Below are 24215 nucleotides of genomic sequence, written 5' to 3' on the forward strand. Positions count from 1 at the left end.
AAAACTCAGATCTGCTCTGAGTTACAGCACAATGGCACTAAATATACAGAACCAACTGATATTGCCAACATCCTGACAGATAGGTTCAGTGCTAATTTTACCCCCCTCTCACCCCCAAAGGGCCCATCTCTATATCGGAAGAATGCAAAGTTCCTGCAGTCACGGCTGCACAGGTAAAAACCTCACTCTCCATAGCCAAGAACATAGCATCCATGGAACCTGACAACATTCCAGGCTGCCTTCTACATGAACTACAGAATGAACTGGCACCCCACCTAAGTACCATGTTCAGTCATAGCCTCACCTCAGGCTTTGTGCCGATTGAATGGCGCACCGTGACTGTTATCCCACTCCACAAAGGGGGAGCCATGACAGACCCTGGGAACTACCACCCCATTAGCCTGATGAGCCTGGTCTGCAGGGCCATGGGACGTATCATCATGGAACTCATAAACAAAGACATTGGAGATCTCCAAACTCTGGAACCCGCACAGTTCGGGTTTGTAAAAGGCAAATCATGCCTCCTAAACTTGACAGACTTCTTTGAAATAGTCACCAAAGCCATAGATGAGTGTAAGGTGGTTCACACAGCCTATCTAGATCTTGCCAAGGCATTCAACACCATCCCCCACTCTGGAATTATAGATAAACTCACTAAACTACATATAAATCCCTATGTCACACTGAAAGAGCCTACACAGTGAAAGTAGCAGACTCCAAATCAGACTTCAGACCACTGACAAGTGGAGTACCACAGGGTTCAGTCCTGGGTCCTCTCCTGTTTGGTATCTACTTCTCTGAAATACAGGCTAACACAGAAGGTCTTTGGCTAACTAAGTTTGCAGATGACTGCAAACTAGGAGCCATAATCAAAACTCCTAACGATGTGGACATCCTACAAAAGGGCCTCACTGAGACAGATGCCTGGTGTCAAAGCCATGGCCTCAAGCTCAGTACCAAAAAATGCATTGTCATCCCCTTTGGTAAAAACGCTGTACCCATGAACTACCACATAGGTGGTAGTCTACTTAACACAGAAAGTATGATAAGAGACCTTGGGACACAGGTGGACAGTAGTCTCTCCTTTGATAATCACATCACCACAGTGGTCAGGAAATCCTTCTACGTGGCACACCTCATCACAAAAGGTTTCTCATCCAGACAAAAAGAGGTCATTGTTCCCCAATACTCATTACTCATTAGACCCATTATAGAGTACAATGCCCCTTTTGGTATGTACCTCACAGGACATCTACAGCAACTGGAAAGGCCACAGAAATACCTCATAAAGAGGATTACTGGCCTCACATAGTTGCCCTATGCAGACCATCTTAAAAAACTCCAGTTTTACTCCGTCACATATCGTCTACTCACAGGCAATATCTGCCTAACTTACAAAGCTGTCAAACCCAGAGCTGTTGGACATGCTCCACTTAAAGAAATCCCAATCCCTCTGAGCTACACACTCTAAGGACCTAAACCTTGTCACCACAATAAACAGAACATGCTGGAGGGATAGATTCCTGTCCTAGAGACTTCCCATACTCTGGAACAGACTACCTATTTATGTCAAACAGAGCTCCTCATTAGCACTCTTCAAGAAAAATCTTGATGATTGGATGGGAAATAGGAAATTCACCCTGGGGATCACTTCTGTGGCTCTACTTGACATGGGCACAGGAAAATAATTTTCTTGGGTGGCGAAAGCCAGGGTACCCTTTTTGGGTAGGCTTATATAGGCCCTAGGGCCAATAGCCTAGTACCTACCTATGAAGGAAGTCGACCAAATTTAACAGGCATGACCTCATCTTGACAAAACCAAACTGTGTGGGATCAAGTGTCTGGAGGTTGCCTATGTCTTTGTTTATGAGGTCCATGATAATCCACTCCATGGCCTTGCAGCAGGCTTGTTACGCTGATGGGTCTATAAATTTCCTGATTCGGTGGATGCTCCACCTTTGTGCAAAGGGATGACAGTAGCAGTCCTCCACTTGGCTGGGATGAAGCCGGTACTCCAAGTTTGGTTGAATAGGGTGCTTAATGGTGCTGCAAGTTCCTGTCAGAGTTCATGTAGAATGCAGCCTGGGATGTTATTGGGTCCTATTGGAAGTTGTATTTTTTGCCTTTGAGAGGGCAGTGATGACTTGCTCCCTAGAGATAAGGGGAGGGGGGCAGGTACTGGAGATGCCCTGTTTTACAGATGGGGGGGACAGAGGAGTTAAGTTTTCACTGTACCTGTCTGCCAGCAGGTTGGCTACAGCTACAGCATCCTGTCTTCTTTTAAATGTCATTCCTCCCCTGTATGTATTGCTCCCATAATTCCCATTTTTTTTCCTATGTAATTTGCTCCATTCCTTTTCTAAAGATCCCAGTTCCAGTTGTTTTACCTCTGTTACTATATTCACCACTTCTAACACAGTTGCTGTAGGTAATGAGTTTCATTTTCTAGTACTTGCTTTTTTGGCAGCCACCATAATTAGACTCTGCAAGACCTCATTACGTCTAGGCAATTGTGATTCTGTATCACAGCTCAGTAAAATCATTTCCCTAGATGCATCAATTTACTCACCCAGTATCTCTGACACAGTAGTCTGCATGTGATCTTTACAGTCTGCCAACTCATTAGACTGCCAAAAAATATGCTCCCAATTATCACTTTCTTCCCCATCATACCTCCAATGTTTGCTGTCTACCAGAGGAAAAATTCTGTGAAGTCTACCTGGGAAGTAAAAATACCTATGTAAACATTTCCAAGCAAAAATCCTAAATCATCTAAATTTTGTTGCATATCTGGAGGACATAAATATACCCCCTACTGTTTCTTTGTGAATTGTTTATCCAATCTCTCTTCCCAACCTTTTCTAACCTCCACTAATTGATTCCTACAATTATCATGCAATATTTTGTATGCTCTACTAATTTTTCCTTTTTTAACAGCAGGTTCTGTTCAAGATTCTTTGAAAACTCTACTAATTCTGGTCTTTCATTTAAGACCCCACTATTTCTTTCTCTTCACTTATACTCTGACATCAATCCTGGACACAGAAGACAATCTTTAATTTGCAGTCCAAACACATTTTTCTATCTTTACTACCAAAAGAAGAAGCACCACAGTGTATCCAACTGCCCAAATAAATCCTGCAAGCACACATACTATTGTCTTAGAGTGTATTTGACTTTCAGCTTCTTAAGTCAGGTTTTGCTGTTTTTCACTTACATGTTTTTATTTACATGCGTTTAAGGTTTATTATACTCGAACACAAAACAAAAATATAAACACATACATACACTGTTAATTTTAATTGCATTAATATTTCATAATAGATAATTATTGGTTTTAAATGTTTTACACTGATTTTTTACACTATTTATCTATTATTTTAAAATATTGCTTTAAAACAATGTGTTAGATGAGAACTGTTTAAGCTATATATTTTAGGTAATGAATGAATGTGGTTGCCACATTAGGAGCAGCTGATTCCTGCTGATTCAGGAACCAGCTGACTTTTCACTTCCTTTTCACTTCCTATATAGTGTATGGCCTATGTTGTATAATTATCTGAAGAAGTTGGGCTATGTGGCCTGACGAAAAGCGCTTTACGTGATTTTTTGTTTTTTGTAATAAACAGTACGTTAACTCATCGTGCTTGCAGGATTTATTTGGGCAGTTGGATACACTGCGGTGCTTCTTCTTTTGGTAGTACGGATCCAGTTTGTGTTTGTGTCTTAGCTACATTTTTCTATCTTCCCATTCTATTAGCTTTCCCTCTCTAGTTATTTGCTCCCAATTCCTTGGTTCCTTTGCCAGTTTTCTGCAATAAATTCCAGCCCCCTCATCTATTGTCTGTAGCCCTAATTGCAGTCATCCCTATTGGCAGAATCTCCTTTCTTCACTCCCATTTTGGCTTAGTCCTTAGAATACTTTCTGCTACTTTATGAATATAATATTCTGTATGATTATTGTTATTCTCCTTAAAGATCTGCATCTAAAATCCCAGTATCTCCTGGTTTCTTGAGCTTCCCCCCTGTTTCATCATCATCCCTTTCCACTTTGAATTATAGGCTTCTGCTTGTGCAATGTATAGGAGGCTTAACTGTAGCTCTGAAATACCCATTCAAATTGTGTAATCCCAATCTGCCTTGTTCTACTAGAAGAATCAGGTAATCCCATTTGACTCTTGCTGTCTTCACCTCTCAGATAAAATCCTCCAGCTCTTAATTGTTATCCACAACTTCTCCTCTGGTTAATAAAAATAAGCCTAACCTGTGTATAAGACCAAAGGGACCGAAAACATTTTAACTGCTTGTATTTTACTACCCATACACATACAACAGAGCTTCCAATTTCTCAGTTTTTGTATTATCTATTGTTTGGTCTTTTCCCACATACCCTTAGCTGCCTCACCGGAATCATTTTTAATCCATACTCCTAAGTGCTTCATTTTATCATGTCCCCCACAATATGGATATTGCTGAACCAATTTCTGTGTGGATACATAATTTACTGCTATTGCCTTTGTTTTAGCTTCATTAATTTTGTATCCTGAAAAGATCTGAAACTGCCTCAAAATTTCCACAACACTTAAATGTCCTTTTCTGGTTTTATCATGTATAAAATAATATCATCTGCAAATACAGCCAGCTTTTTTGGGTTACCATACCAATTACATCTTTGGATTTCTATGTCCCTTATTTTCTTTGCCAACAGTTCTAAATATAATGCAAATAACAAATGGAAAAGAGGACACCCCTGGCCTGGTTCCTCTGCTCAAGCAAAACTTATCAGAGAGGAAGCCAACCACTTAAATTTCTGCCTCTGATCCCTCATATATCTTCTTAATCAACCTTATTATTTTATGAAGGAATGCAAATGCTTCCATTACCCTGCTTATAATGTCAAAGGCTACTCTGTGAAATGCTTTCTCTGCATCAAGACCCACCAACAACAGTGGTATTTTCTTACATTCTGCTTCCCTCAAGATAACCAACATTCTGTTAATGTCAAATCTTTGCCTCCCCTCCACAAAATCACAATGATCCACATCTATCAATTTAGCATCACTTTTGCCATTATTTTAGCCATTATAGATATAAACACTTTATAATCATGGTTTAGTATTGAAATGAGTCAGTATAAAGGTGGATCTCATGGGTCTTTAATCTCTTTAGGTATTACAGCTACTAACACTTTTTTCCAGGTTGTTGGTACTTCTCCTTTTAAAATACTGTTAAACAAACCTTCCAGATCTTTATCAGTTTTTACCCTCCTACCTTCCTAACTTCCACTGGAATACCATCTGTTCCTGAGGATTTTCCTGTGGATTGGTTATACATCACCATTTTTATCTCATCTCCTACTATCCTGTTAGTAATTGAGCCTTATCTACCTTTAACCTTGGCATATTTAATTCTTCCATAAACATTTCCGTTTGTACCTTTTCTTGATTTCTATATTTCTCTGCTTTATAAAGATTTTCATAGAATTTCTGAAATATTTCTAATACCACTACAGGATCTCTTGTTATCTTCTTTGTTATAGGCTCCCTAAGCTTGGCAACGGCCCTACTTGCTGTTGCCTCAGTTGTTGTGCTAAAAGTTTTTGTGCTCGAGTTATTATCAAAGAATAGTTGTTTGAAAGCAATCTTTCTAAACACATGCATATTATCGAAGTATTTCTTTATTTTCTGTTTAACATTCTGCAGTTGCTCCTCTTATTCTGTGAGATTCCCCCTGTTCTGCAATACTTTAAAATATGTGAGTCTCTCTAAACAATCCTTCTTACTTCTTAATCATATCTACCCTTTTATTTACACCCTATTTTTAAACTCCATTTTAACTTTATCCCACTCCCTAGCTATATTTTCAGAAGAGATTTCTGAAATTTCCACTACCCATTCCTTAAATTCCTCTCATTTCAACAGATAGGTGGGAAAGTACAGTGTCTCATTTTTATTTCATTACCCTGAGTTTTTATTTTAGTTATTATTGGTGCATGATCATAAATAGTTATTGGGTGCATATCAAGGCTATCGATTAAATGCATATGTAACTGTGAAATGTAAATTCTGTCTACCCTAGCCCAGTTTTTGTATCTTGGGGAATAATATGTAAATTCAATCCAAACTCCTAGTACTTAATTCGCATCTTCCATTCCAAATATTTTCATACATTTCTTCAAAAATCTACCCTCCTTTATTATATTTTCCCTTTTGGGCCCCCCAGACACATCTTCACTGCTGCAAGTCAAATTCCAGTCCCCACCTATAAGTAATATTCCTTGTTGAAAGCTGATTATTTCTCCCAGATTTTTTTTAATCTCCATTACAGCAGTTTTAGGTGGAATACAAATGCATGTCAATGTAATCTTCCTCCCTTGCCAGTAGCCCCTTAGTACTACATATCTACCATTATGATCTTTTTGTCTTCTTCTATCACTATTGGAACTCCTCTTGTAGTTAATATAAGTACTCCTCTTTTCCTTTGTCCCAGGTATTCCACTGAATAACCATCCTGAAAACATTTCTTTATCAAATTCACATGTTCATTTCTTTCCAAGTGTGTCTCCTGTAGCACAGCTATTTGCACTCTACATATTTAATACAATTCACTACTCTTTCTTTTTTGAATTTATCTGTAAGAGCATTCAGATTTAAAGACATTACACTAAGCAACATTGTGTGAGTTATTATTCCCACCTTTTATGAGTAACAGCTTTTTGTTAAATGTCTAGTTCCAGGTTCTGTGTTACATGAATAAACTGCTTGGCAGGTTGATCTTTTATACAGTTGTTTCCATTTGAGCCTATGTCAAATCTTACAAAACTTTTTTTTTGATTTATTGAAAGCCCACAAACAAACAAAACACTCCAAATATCCCTAAAACCTGTTTACTTAATACTAACACACAAAACTATGTATATCTGCAAATATTGAAGATTTATCATTCTAACAGGAAAATGCATGTCAAACTGACTGCCACACTGACAAACTAGAGTTAACCTAAAAGAAAGATTATCCATGCTAAGCCGCATAGTACAGCCTGTGCGTCTACTTAGTGCTGTCTGTTTTTGTCTTATCTTTATTGCTCTCCCAGGTGGGAAAACAATTGCATGCTTTCAGAAAACATTATCTTCTAGCCATTTCTCTTTATCAGATTGTCTCCATGGATACATGAGGACCAGATACAGAGTTGCTACTAGGCATACATTTATTTGCTAGAAAAAAAAATGTTTATAATATTCAATGTTCTTTTTCATTTACTTTCTTTCTTTAAAATGTGTTACAAGATCAAGCTAAGGGCCTTAATCCAGTTATTTTCACTATGCAAGAGTGAGAGAAAGTACATCAGTTTTTCTTTTGTTATGCTCTTTTGAACAGACTTTTCTTCTTCTTTTTTTTTTTAAACTGCAGTGCCTACATTTCTTAAAACTGAACAAGGAGAAAGAGAGAGAAGGAAGAAAGAAAGGGAAAAAAAACAGGAGCACCTGTTTAAATTGGTTTCCCCACTACACTTAAACCAATTGAGACACCTTTACTTTATACCATATAAAGAAAATCATGCACTATAAAATATTGCTATTAAGCAAATATTTTTTTTCTTACAGTTAACTTTCCTCTTCCCCTCTCCTAAGTATTTTTGAACATTATTGATAATGAAGAGAGGCATATGCTTTAGTGTCCCCTACAAGTTTAGCAAAGCCCAGAATAGTCCAATATTTCCAAATATGTTTCTTGTTCTGTAATGTTTCATAAATATAATTATTGCTTTTTAATCCCATATTTGTCAATTTCTGTTACTTGTTTTATTCTTGTTTATCTCCATCTCCCAAATCCTGTCTCTGTCTCATTTGCAATGTACTCTCAATTCTTCTGCCTGACTCTTGAGCATTTTTCCTACTCTCAAGCATTTTCTGTTGAAACATTGGAAAAGGTTTCACTGGCACAGTTTCTCTGTGGCCTTTATTTACCAGAAGAACAAGAATCACAATCTCTTTCTGTTTCACAGCTCATTTTGTTGGACAAACTTTTTTATTTCCTCCTTAGCATGTACTGTATCAAAAAATGATTTTGTCTCTCCAAGAAAGAATTTTTATGATAGCTGGCTGCAGCAGTCTGAAAGTCAAGCCTGCTTCTCGACATTCTATGAATAGTGGAATACATTTACTCCTCCTCTGCCTGGTGTTCAATGAGTAATCATTCTCAACAAACATGTTGCTGTCTACCACTTTTAGTACTTTGCCCTTCTGCCAGTTTTGTCAGAATCAACTCCATTTGCTGGTAGGATTGCATCTTTACTAATAAAGGTCTAGGTTGCTTTCTCATAGCCAGCTTTGGAGCATACACACAATGAGCCATTTCAGTTAACTCCTGCTGTGGAATACCAGTCCAGTTGTTTATTAATGCTTTCATAAACTTAATACAGACTGTTCCTTCCAGCTTCTCTGATATGCCAGATAATCTCAGGTGTTCCCCTATGTGGTCTGTCCTCTAATTCTATCATTTTTTGAAACATCCCTTCTTCTCAGATTCAGACAGCCTTTTCTTCAATTTGACCTCTGATTTTTGCAGTGTTATCACCTCATCTGAATATCTGTTTAAAGCCTCTTCCACTTTTCCAGCCTTTTATTATTTGAGTTGTATACTCCATCAGTGTTTCATTTATCAGGTATGTGTGCACTTCTCTCATACTTTTCTCTAGGTTAGTGAAGGCCATGTCTGGAGCTTGCACTCCTTTTTCCTGAACAGCTGCAGTAATGTTCCCACTCAGTGTTTTTTCCTCACCTTTTGTAGCTGATTTTCTTTCAGGTTTTCTTTATTTCTTTTTTCCTGGCATCTAGGCAGTGCACTTACTAGCAAGTTACTGAATTTACCCAGAAACACAAGTCCACTGGCTTTCTCCACTGAGTTTCTATTTTCATACTGGGAGAACTAGAATTTAGTTGTTACTCAATGTGCAGCCATCTTGGAAGTCCAGTGATATTGCTACTTTGATACGAAACTTTATTTTAATCCATGAATATCAGCAACAATGCTAACTTAACTGTCATGCCTAAAGGCTAGTATAGCCCTCAACTTATACCTCCCACTAACTGATCTAGAAAGTTTGCATGAATCTGAATACACTAACACACACACTGGGTCATCAAAAAAAATAAATAAATAATGGCAGCCCATCAGTGATACAAAAGAGCACTGCAATTAAGAAAGAATATATAACAATAAAGCACTATTAATATTTTTATGCTAACTATAGGGAAATACCTAAAATACAACTAAATATAAAAAGGAACACAATTGCCATATAATAAAATTAAAAAAATACACTTACTCTTTTTTCTTTAACCAGTTCAAGGTTAAGGATGAAAATGTGAGTCAAATATATTAACAAGCAGTAATAACATGACACATATTATGCTTATATGTAATGGATACTGGTAGACAAAATATTTTCAGGTACTGAATGGACAGATAAACAGAACATAATTCTCTCAGTCCTCTAAAGTCTAATGTTTGGGCAGGCTACTGTTACACCGACAACCATGTGCAACAATATGAACATAAGATCTTCCCAAAGAAGAAACTGGTATCTAGACACCCTCTATCCCTGCAGTAAAAGTGGTAGATAGAGAGATGGAGGGATAAAGTAAAAATCAAATGTTATGCTATAAGTTAGCTACTGACTGATTCAAATTCTACAGGGAATGGACACATACTGCCAGAGCCAGATCTATCACAAGGTTCTACAGGCACCCTGTCTAAGGCACAGAGCTAGTTGGAGGTGCTACTTTGGTACTGTGGGGTGTGCCTGAAAACAGAACACTTTAAATCACTGCATGGAGATACTGAGAACACAAGTAAAATGAGTAACAGCTGACATAGTCTGAATCCTGAAACTTTATCTAACTGAACTTTACATTTCTAGTTTTGACTTGCTATACATAAAAAGAAAGCAATTAAGTCTTCAAATCTCTAATGTGTTTAAGAATGTATGCATTATAATTGCAATGAATTCAAGGCAATTAAACCATTTAGAAAACGCATTCCCAAAACTGAAAGTGAGATTTGCCTAGCTGAGTAGCATTGAGTGTTTCCTTTCTTATTCATACGTTTACCAGTGCAAAACATATTAACTGCATACTTCATAAATTCAAAGGAATACATATCTATTTTCAAGAAAAATGGAATAGAAGGAAAATGCACTGAGTCACACAACCACAGTTTAATTTACTGCCCAACATGAAGAAAGAATGTTACACTGTTTCCAACAAGTATTCTCAAAAAGGCAGATTTTCTTCCATCAGGAAGCAGGCTAGTGATAGATAAGGAATTATTTACCCACTATGCTGGAAAATGAGAAGAATGAATGGCTCTAGTGACACTTAGTTCCAAAATATTTTGTTTTCATTTACTAATAAAGGGAGTGCTTACTCACACCCTTCAGTGTAGTACAAATAAACTAACATGCACAAAATTAGTTAAAAAGGTAATCCCATGTAACAAATTAGACAATAATTTTTAGTGCACAGGCATATCAATGTAGCAAACAAAGCAGGCACTTGAGTATATTATTTGTCAGATAAAGCAGAATATATGTCCATGGCAATGCATGTGTAGAAAGTCTGGAAAGAAAACAAGTGAAAATAAGCAATATAGTGATGGTATGTGCTTCAACAAAGTTATTCAATGAACAGCAACTGTTCACAAAACTTGAATGAAGAAGAACAGGTAAAAGCTTATGAAGTGACATCATTTTGAATTTGGGCACTAGTACAGACAGGTTTAGGAAAGAAAGCTCCATAACTGTCTCCAAGCATTTTCTTTCTTTGGCACTAAAAACATCCTTGAATAAAATCCCTTCCTACATAGGAAGAGGGAGTAGGTCCCATCACTCCCTGGGATACCATGGGATGAAGAACAGGTAGAAACAAGAGACTGATCTGGAGAAGGAGGAATTTTCTCCCACTGCCATCTGTAACCTTAATGAATGCTCTTCAGAACCTATTTGAAACTATCTTTTTTTTTTCAAAACAGGTTTATTGTTTTAACATACAAGAGAAATATCATAACAATTTTATACAAGTAATTAAAAATAAATATGATTATAACATTCAACAAAACAACTAAAGTATTTACAAAGACATCCACTACAATCAGATCAATTAATTAAACTAAAATACCATGCTATTGAAATTAGGATTTTTTTAACAAATTTTGTAAATTATCCCATACAATATAATAAGATGTTTTTCCAGCTGTTCTTGACCTAATTGTGTTTATTTCCATATGGCATACTATATTCATAACATTTTTAAATTCATTGAACGAAGGCGGTGTTATCTGAAATCCAATTTCTGGTTATTATTTTCCTAGCCACTGCTACAATAGACCATAACAAGGGAAGCTTAACCTTTTTAACACTTTGAGGTACAGGTGTGTTGAATAATATAAGAGATTTAGAAATAATGAAATTATCTGTAAAAAGAGCCTGCAAAAATTAATTAATTGACTTCCAGTATTCTTTCAATTTTATACAGTCATAAAACATATGGGCCCAGTCAGCATTAATTTCTACATTACATCTCTTACATAGATTATCTTTATTATTTATTTTATTCATCATCAAAGGTGTATAAAAAGATCTATGTAAAAATTTCCATGTATAAAGTCTCCAGACAATGGAAGACGTAGTTCTATAGGCAGATTCCAATATATATTGTTTATCTTGTTGATTTGGTGGGTCCCCATTAATAGAAGTGAAATAATTCCGGTATGTATCTACACTGTAAAAAGTTTCTTGTCTGATAATTTTATGTATGCATGAAAGTTTACCTTTATCAGAAACTTTATGTTGTAAATTTAATATCAAGTAATCAATCAGTGTTGGAATAGATTCCTTAACTGTTATAGACATTAGATCTATTTTATTAATGAGATGTTGTCTAAAGGTCTGAACCTCTAACCAGCAAGTTTCTCTTAGATCAAATTCTTGTTTTAAGAAATCTAGATTTTTAACTTTATTATCAGATATCAACTGATACCAGTACTTTAGATCATTATCTATAGCTAAATGAGTTCCTTCAGAAGTAGATGACAAAAGCATACCCTGAGTATACATTATAGGGAATATAATAAAATTCCATTCCCTATACTTAGGGTGCATGAATATAAAGTTACGATAGCTAATATTTGAAACTATCTGATGACAGAGTAAAATGGAGATTCAAACTATCTGTATGAAAAAGGGGGCTGACAGGTGGAAGGGGGAAACAATTTTTCTTAAATAGTCATTAGTCATTCTGACTTATTGGGCTGTCATGGTTTTGGGAGTTTCCAGAGTTCTTCATGGAACCCCTTTGCCATTTTTTCTTGAATGTATTTCTTATTCTGTTTTGTTCAAAATGTTTATTTTGTTAGTTTACCCAAACTGAATGAGGAGTTAGAAAATCCCTTGAAAAACGTGGAAAAGGTGGTCTGAACAATCTTAGAGATTCCCTATATCACCTTTTACCTTTCATCACACTTTTTGATCACCTCTGCAGCAGAGGGGCCAAAAATTCAATCACTATCCAAAGGAGAATTTAATATTTCATTTTTAACATCTGTAAAATTTTGAGAATGTAGCCATGCAACCCTCCACAAAAAAGTACCAACGACCACAGCTATGAGAGACTTATCAACAGGGTCACACACACACACACACACACACACACACACACACACACACACACACACACACACTGTATACAATGAGTAGTAACTTGAACAACAGAACAAATTAAATTATTTAAAGCAGACTTTTCCCCAAAAGAAGAAACTGCAGACAAAATATTCCTTATACCTTAACAATTAGTCAGAACAAAGCTCAGCATAGGAGCCTGACAATTTAAAATTCTGAAAATCAAAGTTGCAGAAGCATACACTTTTTTCCCTATATTTATCAATGCTCTTCTCATCCTTATCAAACAGAGTAGGATTGGAATTAACTAAGTATTTAGCAGATGAAGGATTAGCCAAATCTATGGCCGCTGGATCAAGTTTGGGAAGAGTGTATAAAAAACTTAAAACATTAAGGAATTTTATACATCGTATCTGTATTTATAGGGGCAGCCATCTGACTGTCAGGAAAACTGCAGGCAGTAACGCACACATCCTCAAAAGTTGAAAGAACTGGAGGAATAAATGCAGGCTCTGGAAATTCCTTCTGTAATAGCTCAACTTATTTTTCTGAGGGACTGAGAAACCTCAATGTTCTCCCACTGAGAAAAACTGGCACATTCTAGAAATAGTCTCAAAGAAAAAGAATCCCCACAGGAAGAGTCAAACTCAGCTCTCCTCTGATTCATAATTAGAAAACTGAGGAGAAAACCCTTTATCTTTTCCTAAATCCTCCTGTCCAGACTCAGAATCTTGAATTTCTTTAGGGAAAGAGATATTCTTCTTTCTTTTACCAGAGACTGTTTTACAAGAAGGATCAACAGTCTGAATTAACCCCCAAGCCAGACCCAGTAAATTACTCCTGTCTAAGGAAATTTGAGGAGTAGGAGCACAAACATGCTTAGTGTTCTGTTTCTTTTTAACAGGAAAACTGGGACAATATTGTTGTTAATGACAGCAGCAGCTTCCACAGCTACTGGCAAAGCATTCTGTCAAAACAGGGAGGTCTTTCCTATATCCTCTCCCAGGACCAACAATGACTCTCCTTTGCCCATGGAGGGGACTCCGACATTTGCAGAGGATGTGGCTACCCCAAGTCCATAAAGGCTGTAGGTGCTACACCAGAGGGATCCAGGATAAATAAGTGGCCAGGGGTACAACTAATGGCCACAGCAGAGTCACCCACCTGCAGCTGAGGCAAACTGCTAGCCTGCTGTGATGGCAAAGGCCGTTTGCTTACCTTTCTATTTTTGAGACTGGAAGAAGGACCAGCCATGGGACAAACAGACTGTTCCACAGCCAAACCGAAAGTGGTGCCTCTTTCCCAGGGAAAGCAAGCAGCAAATGCTAGTATACACTTAAAGTAAAATCACTTTTTGAAAAAAACAAACAAAGTAAAAAGCAATTTAGAACACTTTGCTAGCACCACAAAGTGAAATAAACAGCTTTTTTCACAAAAATTGTTTTACAGTAACTTTAAACAGCTTTTAAATGAGAGAAAAAAATAGCTATTCTGTTAAAAGTACAGTACAGCCTCATGACAGTCCATGAAAACACAAACTATTTGCTTTAAAATAGCTTTCCTGAAGAGGAAATTACTATTAATACACAAAAAATAAATAATTGATGTTTCCTCCCCAAAGAGAAGTTATCTGCCCTGCAAAGGAACAGCACAAGCCAACTGAAGATCCTTACGGGCCTCACATGTGCATAATCTTCTGCATCAGTAAATCTCTTAAGGACTTATCACCAAAACTTCTCTTTTACTCAGCTTAGCTCAAACTGCCAGACAGTTTGGGTGCATGAAGTTGCCCTGAAGCTTTAGAAGCTGACTGGCTGATATATCCTTGGCAGGATGTAACCCCTATAGCTTAGGCTATTGCAGCAGTGATCAATATGAAGTACATCTTCACATACTGTCAAGTTTACCTTTCAGAGATGCTTTCCAGATGCCTTCACAAGATGCAGATTTTGCATCTGGAGTGTTTCCATCAACTTCTAGCAATCTATGGAGAGCCTCAGGAACTAATTATATCTAACTACAGTCTGTGTGCAGTTGGACACATACTGGGCTCTGGTCTTTTGTGTTGTTTGGACTTGGCAGCTATGGACTTTTTCTGGCTTTAATTCTGCTTTATTTTGTTCTCAAAGCAAAAGAATATTCTGCAACACAGACTTTGCAGCTTGGGACTCTGCCTGTACACTGCCACCAGGATGTGTCTAATTAAGGGTGGCTTGGTTTAATTTTGAACTTATGCTGCACCACTTTTTTTTTCTTTGGTTGCTATTTATTTCATTTCCTTAATGTATGATATTTTTATAATATTCTACTCTGTGTACCTATGCTTTAACAATTCTGCAAAATGTATAATATTTTTCTTCTGAATTATTGCATCACACTCACAGCTTCAGTTTGACATATGCGCACATCTTAGGAAATCATTATAATGAAGCTGAAGTTGGTGACTGCAATTCATGTTGAGAAAACATCTAAAATGAGTTGGCCCTGCATCTAAACACACACACACAAATCAGAGACCTCCATGAAAGACCCATTTCAAATCACTAGATGTGCTCCATTAATAAAACTCCCTGTACTCTCAAAGGCAAAATGACTAAATCAGCCTCAGACAGATACATGTTTAGGCCACTGAAGGATGACAAAACCTAAATGACAAGCTTTTTGACAGGCAGAGCTTTGCATGTCTTTAATCTAACACCAACAGTGTCACAAACATTGAAAACATCATTAAAATATTCCAAGTACTTTATGTCTGAACTTGTTTCAGTGTGGAATGAAATCACATTTTCATCCCTGCACTTGTCTCATTCTCGGTTACATCATGTAAGCCAGGAGGTGTAGATGCATCACAAAACTATACTATCATGATCATGAGAAAAAGAGCAATTAGGTTAGGCAAGTTATTCTAGTTACAAGACACAGGTATTGAAGGCTGCCTTCTCAGTCACAGATAATCTACATCAAGCTTCAGATTAAAAAGTGTAGCCTGAAGCTGCACTTCTGAACCTGAACAAATGTGTGTGTTTCAAGCTTAGTTTTCAGATGCAAATAAACAAGACAACTATCGTACATCATTTTTTCTTATGAGAATCAGTTATCTTTCCCTTTAATCAAACTCCAAGGGTACCACACAGAATGAAAATGTTCCTAATACATTCCTGACTTTTTGTCAGTATTAGATTTTTTCAGTCTTTCTTGTAATGATTGTCACAGCATTTTTTTATTTCATGTGTACTGCATTTGGCTGAGTAAGTCAAGCAGTGATGAAGAGATGGTCTGAAACACACGTCCAAATGTCCCTTAAAAGTCTGTGTCACATAAGGCTACTACATTCCAGAGATGGCCAGTACAAAAAAAATCAAAGGAAGCAGAGTAATTTATTTTATTTATTTGACATTTGTTTACCAGGATGGAATGACTGGGTCTACAGAACCTGTTTTCAACAGAGGCCCGGGAGAAAAGCTCCACGTACAGTATAATACAAATACAGTATAATCCAATACGATACAAATGACATTAGAAATACTATACAACAATAAGTTGAAAGAACAAACTATGTTACAAGCTGTTACAATATATACTACATATCTAGACAATTCTATAGAGTTAAGACATTATAGACAATAACAGTCACTCTAACCATATACGCAGCCTATGAGTAGATAGTATCCAAAACTAGTATGTACTGTAGATAGTGAAATGAAATAAAAACAAAAGAAAATGGCACCATCTTGAATTTGAGGATATCGTTATGCACTTGTCAAAGCGGTGTTTTGTTGCCTCATAAAATTGAAGAAAATATTACTTTTTGGTAAATAAAATGCTTTAGTACTTGCAATATAACATGATAACGGAATGATTCTGATGCTGTTTCCAGCTTTAACATCTCATACGTAGATTTGCTGTGAACTGAATGCCATTAAACTGAAAAGACCGAAATCCCACATTATCAAATCCGACAAGGCAGAGATGGTATTACTGAAACCTGACATGAATGAACAATCAGAACACTGGAATTTTACTGTAGGAAAAGAGACACTTGGCCACCATGGTGACCTTTTCCCATTCCCCACTGTAGTGTCATCTTTGAGTTGATATATTTACTAAGGGGTGGGGGTGATTTGCTTCAGTCTGTGTTTTTTGTGGTGTTGGGCAAGTGGTGACTTTTCCTGAGTTCCTTATCGGTGTTCTGAATGTTTGTTCTTGTGAGGTTTCGGCAGTGTTGTCTCAGTCTTGTTGGATGTGTTAATGTATGATTTTAAATATTATGCCTATCAATTGCAACTAGAACGCTGACCACTTCCTAGCATTAGAGAGACTTCCTCTCTGCACTGTTTCATGACTTACTTCTCTAAAAGAACTCACCCCCTATTGTCTAATCTAAAATAATGTAATGTAACTTCCTTCTATTGTGTATAATGTATTCTAAGATACTACTGCCTATATTGGAGCTTTTCTCCCCAGGCCTCTGCTGCATATGTACTGTATGTAAGTATAAGATTGTATGCCTGTAACCAGGCCTCTGATTTAAAATAATTCTTGGTATTCTTTATCTTTTTTATTATATATTATCCAATGTTTTTTTTATTTTCCAGGTAACTCTGTACACAGTTTTTTGTGTCTAAACTAAAATAATGTAATGTAACTTCCCTCTATTGTGTATACCAAGCCAAAGGGTAATAAGGACACAGACAAACCGTTTAGTAAAAACTACAAGAAAGACAAAACCAAGTGGCTTCATTGTGTAATACCTTAAACCACCTGTAGTGGAGGCCCATGGGGTATATGCAAATGACCCCTTAACGACATACCAGTGTTTCAGCTACACTGCGTGAGAATGTCCTAGACGTTTTCCTTTTTAAGTGTTTATAGGTACACTCAGGCTAATAAATCCAAACCCCACTAGCTGTAGACATGCATATTTTGACCTTTTTGGGTTTTTTTTACCTCATCAGTACAACACAAAAGGATTGTTTTTACTAAATGGTTTGTCAGTGTGACCTTTTTACCCTTTGGTTTGGATGTTATTTAGGGTATTTTACAGGCAACCTAATGTTTATGGACATCAGGACTGATTTTTAACTCTGTGTTTCTAAAGTTTATTCAAACAATTGTGTGAAACAGGGAAGATAAGAAAACTTTTAAAATCAATGTCAGCAATACATTCTTGTTGGCAACTAGCTCACACCCTGCACTTCTTGTTAAGTTTCATTCTATCAGAAAAATATAAGGGCTCAAAAGAAAAGCAGTTAAAGAAGGCAGTAATGGACAGAACTGATAGACTTCTCAGCTGGGACTGTGAGCAAAGAATTCTGGAAGGTGCGTTCAGAAAGGAAATGGGTAACCTTTGGTACATAATATGAAAAAAATAAATACACTTTAGAGTGTCATTACAAAATGTAAAGAGCCACAAATATGACTAGGCATGTATAATACAATGAGAAAACTGTCTCTGCTCTCCTTCACATACACATACACACACACACACACACACACACATACATATACATGCATAGATATATATATATATGTATATATATATATATATATATATATATATATATACATATATACATACATACATATGTGTATATATATATATATATATATATATATATATATATATATATATATATATACATATTTATATATATGGGTCTACGTCACATAATCTAACATCCAAATGTTCGACTTTAATATGGTCGAGACCATATGATCGAACATTTGAATGTTTGACAATGTGGAAACCCCCCTCCCACCCCTGCTATTTAAATATACCAACTCCAAGATCTCACTACATTGCGGTAAAGGGAAATCTTCCCATTCCGCTATATGGAGATCTCCATTCAGATCATTCGAACTTTTAAAAGTTCGATCATATGGTCTCGGACATATGAAAGTCGAGCTTTTAAAAGTTCCAAGAAAAAACAGAATCACCACTCCGAGTAGCCAAGAACCAGACTTGGTAGTATCAAAAAATATTTAATTCCACAACAAGAAAGACTCAGTAGTAGCACAGTCAGTCAAGTGCTTTCGTCATCCAAGACTTCTTCAGAACTGTGTAATACATCATTGACACACCTTAAATAAGCAGTCCCCCACTTAACAAACTAATTAAACTTTAAAAACATACACCCTAAAATAATCATTCTAAAACAGCAATACATAATACATAAATAAAGTTTTGAACTAGTCCAAAGTGCTTGACAAGTATGGTATATAATAACACCAATACTATAACTTAGTAGCCCTATATTTCAACTCTGGCTTGATACAAATGTGGTCATTAATACCAGGGGCTACAGTGGCATTCAAATGAATTTGCCATCGCATTTCAGCCCTGTCCAATTTGTTGGTCCAGTCACCCCCTCTAATGTCCATACCGACCATCTCCAAAATACCAAAATGGAAAAAGTAGTCAGGATTGAGGTTAATATGCCGGAATAGTGCATTATTGTCATCCCTTTTCCTATACTACATAGGTGTTCATAAATTCTTCTCCAAAACCTCCTTTCTGTTTTACCTATATAGAAATTGTGACAACCCTGGCATACAGCAATATAGACTACACTGTTGGTGTTACAAGTTCCTATGGCCAACATAACTTCAAAATCATTGGAACCTAAGCAAACAGTAGGGCATGAGATAATGTATTTACAATACTCGCATGCTCCACACTTGGTAGTTCCCTTAATATTCTTACTCTCAATAGGATGTTCTAACAAGTTTTTCAAATTCCTGTTGGTCCTATAGGAGAAAATGGGTACCTCGCTTAAAACAGCCATCGGTTCTTGGTTCACTTTGAATAAAACCCAATTTTTCTTTATAATCTCTCTAATGAGGTTAGAAGTGTCCCCAAAAGTCAGAACAATAGAAAAAGAGAAGTTATTATTTTGTTGGTGAGTGACTTCAAGTTCCTTATTCTGGCTAACCCCAAGTAGAGGTTTGTACCTATTACCCCATTCACTTGTGACTTGCTCACTAATGGTAACCACAGAATCCGAATGGTACCCCCTGGCTACAAATATTTTGATCAGTTTGTCCATTTCCAGCTTAACTGTGTCAAAGTCAGAGCACATTCTGGCTATACGCACCATCTGACCTTTCACTATATTCCCTTTCACAAAGTGGGGGTGACAACTCCGGAACTCAAGATAGTCATTTGAGAAAGTGGGTTTTCGGTAAACACTACACCAAAAACACTTCTTATTTGAGTCCTTCCAAATACACACATCCAGGTAGTAAATCCTAGAGCTACCACTGCTACCAGTAAATTTTAAATAATCACAAAGATTATTAAGAAAATCTAAGAAGATGGTATGTTGGTCCCCTACTTTCCAAAGAATGAAAATATCATCCAATAATCTTAAATACACCACCCAAGAGTCTTTAAATGGACCAACGGTACATGACTAAGTTTGCAAACAAAAGTGCACAACTATTACCCATTCGAACCCATTTATGTGAAAGTGGAGATAAGGAAATACATCCTTTTCCCCACTGTAGTGCGATCTCAATGTTAGTATATTTAAGTAGAGGGGTGTGGGGGGCACAAAATATTGTTTAAAGGAGTTTTGTTTTTTTATGGTTAAGAGAACCGGCTTTTGCGAAAGTGCACTTTTGATGTTGTGCACTTTCACTTAAATGGGTTTCGATGTTGCTTGTTCTATATTGTGAGATTTCAATCAAGCAACATTGACCCATATATATATATATATATATATATATATATATATATATATAAAGAATAAAACTTCCAAACACTACAAAAATAATAAATCCGTATAAATAAAGTTTTATTCTTTATTTATTATATATTCTTCCAAGGTTTTCCGGTGTAGTTGTTTTTATATATATATATTTGTATATATATATATATATATATATATATATATATATATATATATATATATATGTATATACACACACACACACACACACATATATATATATATATACATATATACATACAGCGAGAGACGGAGTGAGATTAAGTGCCTTACTAACCTGGAAAATGGCCTGCCTCATGTAATATGTATCCTTCTGCAATGACCAAGTTATTGAACCCTATTTGTTCTAGAGAAACAAGACACAAAGGGTCAACTGTCACTCACATTATAACTTTCAAGTGTTGGAGATATCAGAGCAAATCATAATAGAGGACTGGAGACGATGTAGTCCTCTGAAGGGCAGATGTGCTCATGTATTGGGGAGGGTTACTCTTTGCCCCCATTTAAAATTTTGTTCATCATTCAGTCATAAATAGTCTATTAGTTTTGACCAAATAGGCTTTGATTACTCTATGCCTATGGTACAAGCCTAAATGTTTGCCTCTCCTCACTAGCTGGTGGAGTTTGACTCATTGAAAAAGACCAAGCAGGGGTGACGCAGACCAAACAAATTGTTAAAGCCCTGCTCACTCTCCATTGATAACTTACCACCTGAATACTTACAACTTGCTGCCAAAGCTATAGCTTGCCCTGTATGTATTCTTAGTAATCATTCAATCTCTGAATCTTATGTCTCCCAGCTTTGGAAAAAGTCTGTTATAACTCCATTACACAAAGGTGGTACTGTACACCATCTCTCAAACTACCAGCCAATCTCCCTTCTCTCCCCGCTACCAAAATCCTACAAAAATGCATACAAACCCAACTACTAAATCATCTCATTAACAACAACTTCCTTGCTCCCACTCAACATGGATTCCACCCTTGTCATAGCATCACCACAACTTTAGCTCTCCTTCACTGATACTGTGAATAAAGCTCTTGATGCTGATCTATCTACTTCAGTACTCCTGTTAGACCTATCAAAGGCTTTTGACACAGTATCACACCCTAAGTTATTACAACATTTAGAAAAACTTGGATGCACTCTAAGCGTATTAACCTGGTTTTCCTCCAACCTAAATGATAGACAACAATCGATTAGATGGCAAAATCAACAATCTGAGTATCTGGCAAATAACACAGGTGTTCCACATGGGTCCATTTTAGGACCACTACTCTTTAATATATTCATTAATGATCTTAATAAAGCCTCCCAACAAAGCATATTAATTCAATATGCAGATGATTCCGCTATCATCTATTCCTCCAACAATTTCGCTAACCTCCAGAAGATCACCCAAGATGAATTCACTTCCATAAAAACTTGGCTAAATAAAGCTCAATTAATGCTAAACCCCAAACACACTAAACTGTTATTATTTTCATCAAAACCTCCAGCTGTAGAATTCAAGATTTCTTCACATAACAATACAGAAATAAAACAAGTGCTATCTGCAAAACTTTTAGGAATCACTACTGATAAACTCTATTTTGAACAATTTTTTTTTTATTTTATTTTTACATTTGTTAACCGGGCTAGTCTAGCTGGATATATGTCCATTTTCAGTAGAGGCCCGGGGAGAAAAGCTCCAAGCAAAAAAACAATGACAAAGTTAATAAAGCATAAAAAAAAACATAGAGAAGAATCACAATACATGGTTACATTGGTCTAAAATCAGTTATTATAATACATGTATAACAACACTTTATCAATACAGTAAAGAAAACTCATTTCATACTTGGCAAACTATGCAGACATAAACTCTACCTAGACAAACAAACTAAGATAAAACTAGCAAAAAACTTTGCTTATCCAATCCCTCTTGTATGGAAGTCCCATTTTCACCAACCTCGATACATCTCTCAGTAATAAGCTGCAATTGTGCTACTACACGATAGCAAAATTCACCTCTAACATGCCCAACTGCTCACACCACTGCAAAGCTATCTCAAACCTGTCCTGGCTTGAACTGCACCACTATCTCTATTATACTCAGTTAACACTGCTCATAAGCTAATTTTCAAACCTGATAGCTGTCCTGCACTCCAGTACATCTTACACACATACACCCTCAACTAGAACCCTCTGGTCTTCCTCAAAGTCACTTTCAAATGTAGCTAAACCCAACAAACCCCTCATATATTACTCAACTCACCTCCCTAATCGCCTTTAAAGCTGCATTAAAAGCCCACTATTTAAATAATCCCAGCTGTACCTGTGAAATACAGTGTAAGCCCCCTTAACACTTTACTCAGATTTTACTCTTTAACCCTCTGTTAAATTTTTTTCTTCCTCCTCTATATGACTGTTTCTCCTACTTACGATATGTACAGATTACTAAGGTTTGTGATTACTTTCTTGCGGACTGAAACTATGTTATTATGTATCCACTTAGTCTGACAATATATATTAACTTATATACTATTTACTCCACAACCTATGCGTATGTATGTATATCTCTTTCACTGTGTATTTGTTCTGTATAATATTTGATTAACTGTGGAGCTTTTCTTCCCAGGCCTCCACTGAAAATGTGTTTCTGACCCAGTGGGCTTTCCCGGTCAACAGATGTCAATAAATAAATAAATAAAGGTAAATAATAAAGAGGTGCAGCTCAGGTAGGTATGAAATGCAAAACCCCACTTGGAATGGGGTATGGAAGCTGTTGTGTTTTATGAAACTTCCATAATATCATAAGGGGCAACATCATTTTATGTATTTTTCAGCCATACATTTTATCTACCCCTTCCTAGATGGCTTACTGATTGGTTCAGTAACCTAAACATTCAGTACAAAATTCATTACTAATCTTGCCATACTCTAGGCTGTACCAGCTGATCTCTTCTACTCTGTGCATTACCACTCAGGACCTATTCTCAGATTACACAAAGCAAATGTAATAATTCACATGAAAATACCAGAATATTCTCAGAGGGTCCAGTCAGACTTAATGAATTCATGAGTGGAAAACTCACAAGTAAATTTCTAATGCAAAATGTTTTGGAGAATGTTAACTGTTACTAACATTTATGATCATTTTATTCTGAACATGCTGCCAGTTTCATTTTCTGTGACTGAGTCTACATTGTATATAGTGTTTAATACAGTATATCCTAAGTGGGCTAGGCATAACACTCCCCTAAACATAAAATAAGCCTTAATATCTTTGGTGCTCATTTAAAAGGCAAACAAGCCATTTGTGTGGAGCCTGAATCTGGTGTTTTCTTTAGATGTTAGTTCTCCAGTTGCTGCTTGGGTTCCCTTAGTGTCTTGTAAAGAGTATCTATTACTTTAGACAGCAGCTATTCCTAAAGCTTTAGCTCCAAATTCATCTGTTTTCTGAAACAACGGGTTTACATAGAAATTAACAATAACAACTGAGATTTATTCTTCATATATTTTAACTAGCTACCATGTTCTACTTAATGCTACACCGAGTTTAGCTTGAACGTATCCATTCAATTACTCCTAACTTTTTGGTGGCATTGTAATAACTGGGTTAGTTCTGTATTAATGTAATCTGACTGCTTTATCAGTTTACCCATGAGGAAATATTCTGAACACCATGCTAAGCATACACCAAATATAAATACAAAACTACATACTAAATATACAAAAAATATAAATCTACAGTAAAGCATTTCTGCTACATCTCTCGTCTCCACTAAAACCTGTTTGCTGCATCTGTTTTTGTCCAAGTGTCATCC

This window comes from Protopterus annectens, chromosome 14.part0, assembly GCF_019279795.1.
Source record: "Protopterus annectens isolate FY-2018-M chromosome 14.part0, PAN1.0, whole genome shotgun sequence".
NCBI lineage: Eukaryota > Metazoa > Chordata > Ceratodontiformes > Protopteridae > Protopterus > Protopterus annectens.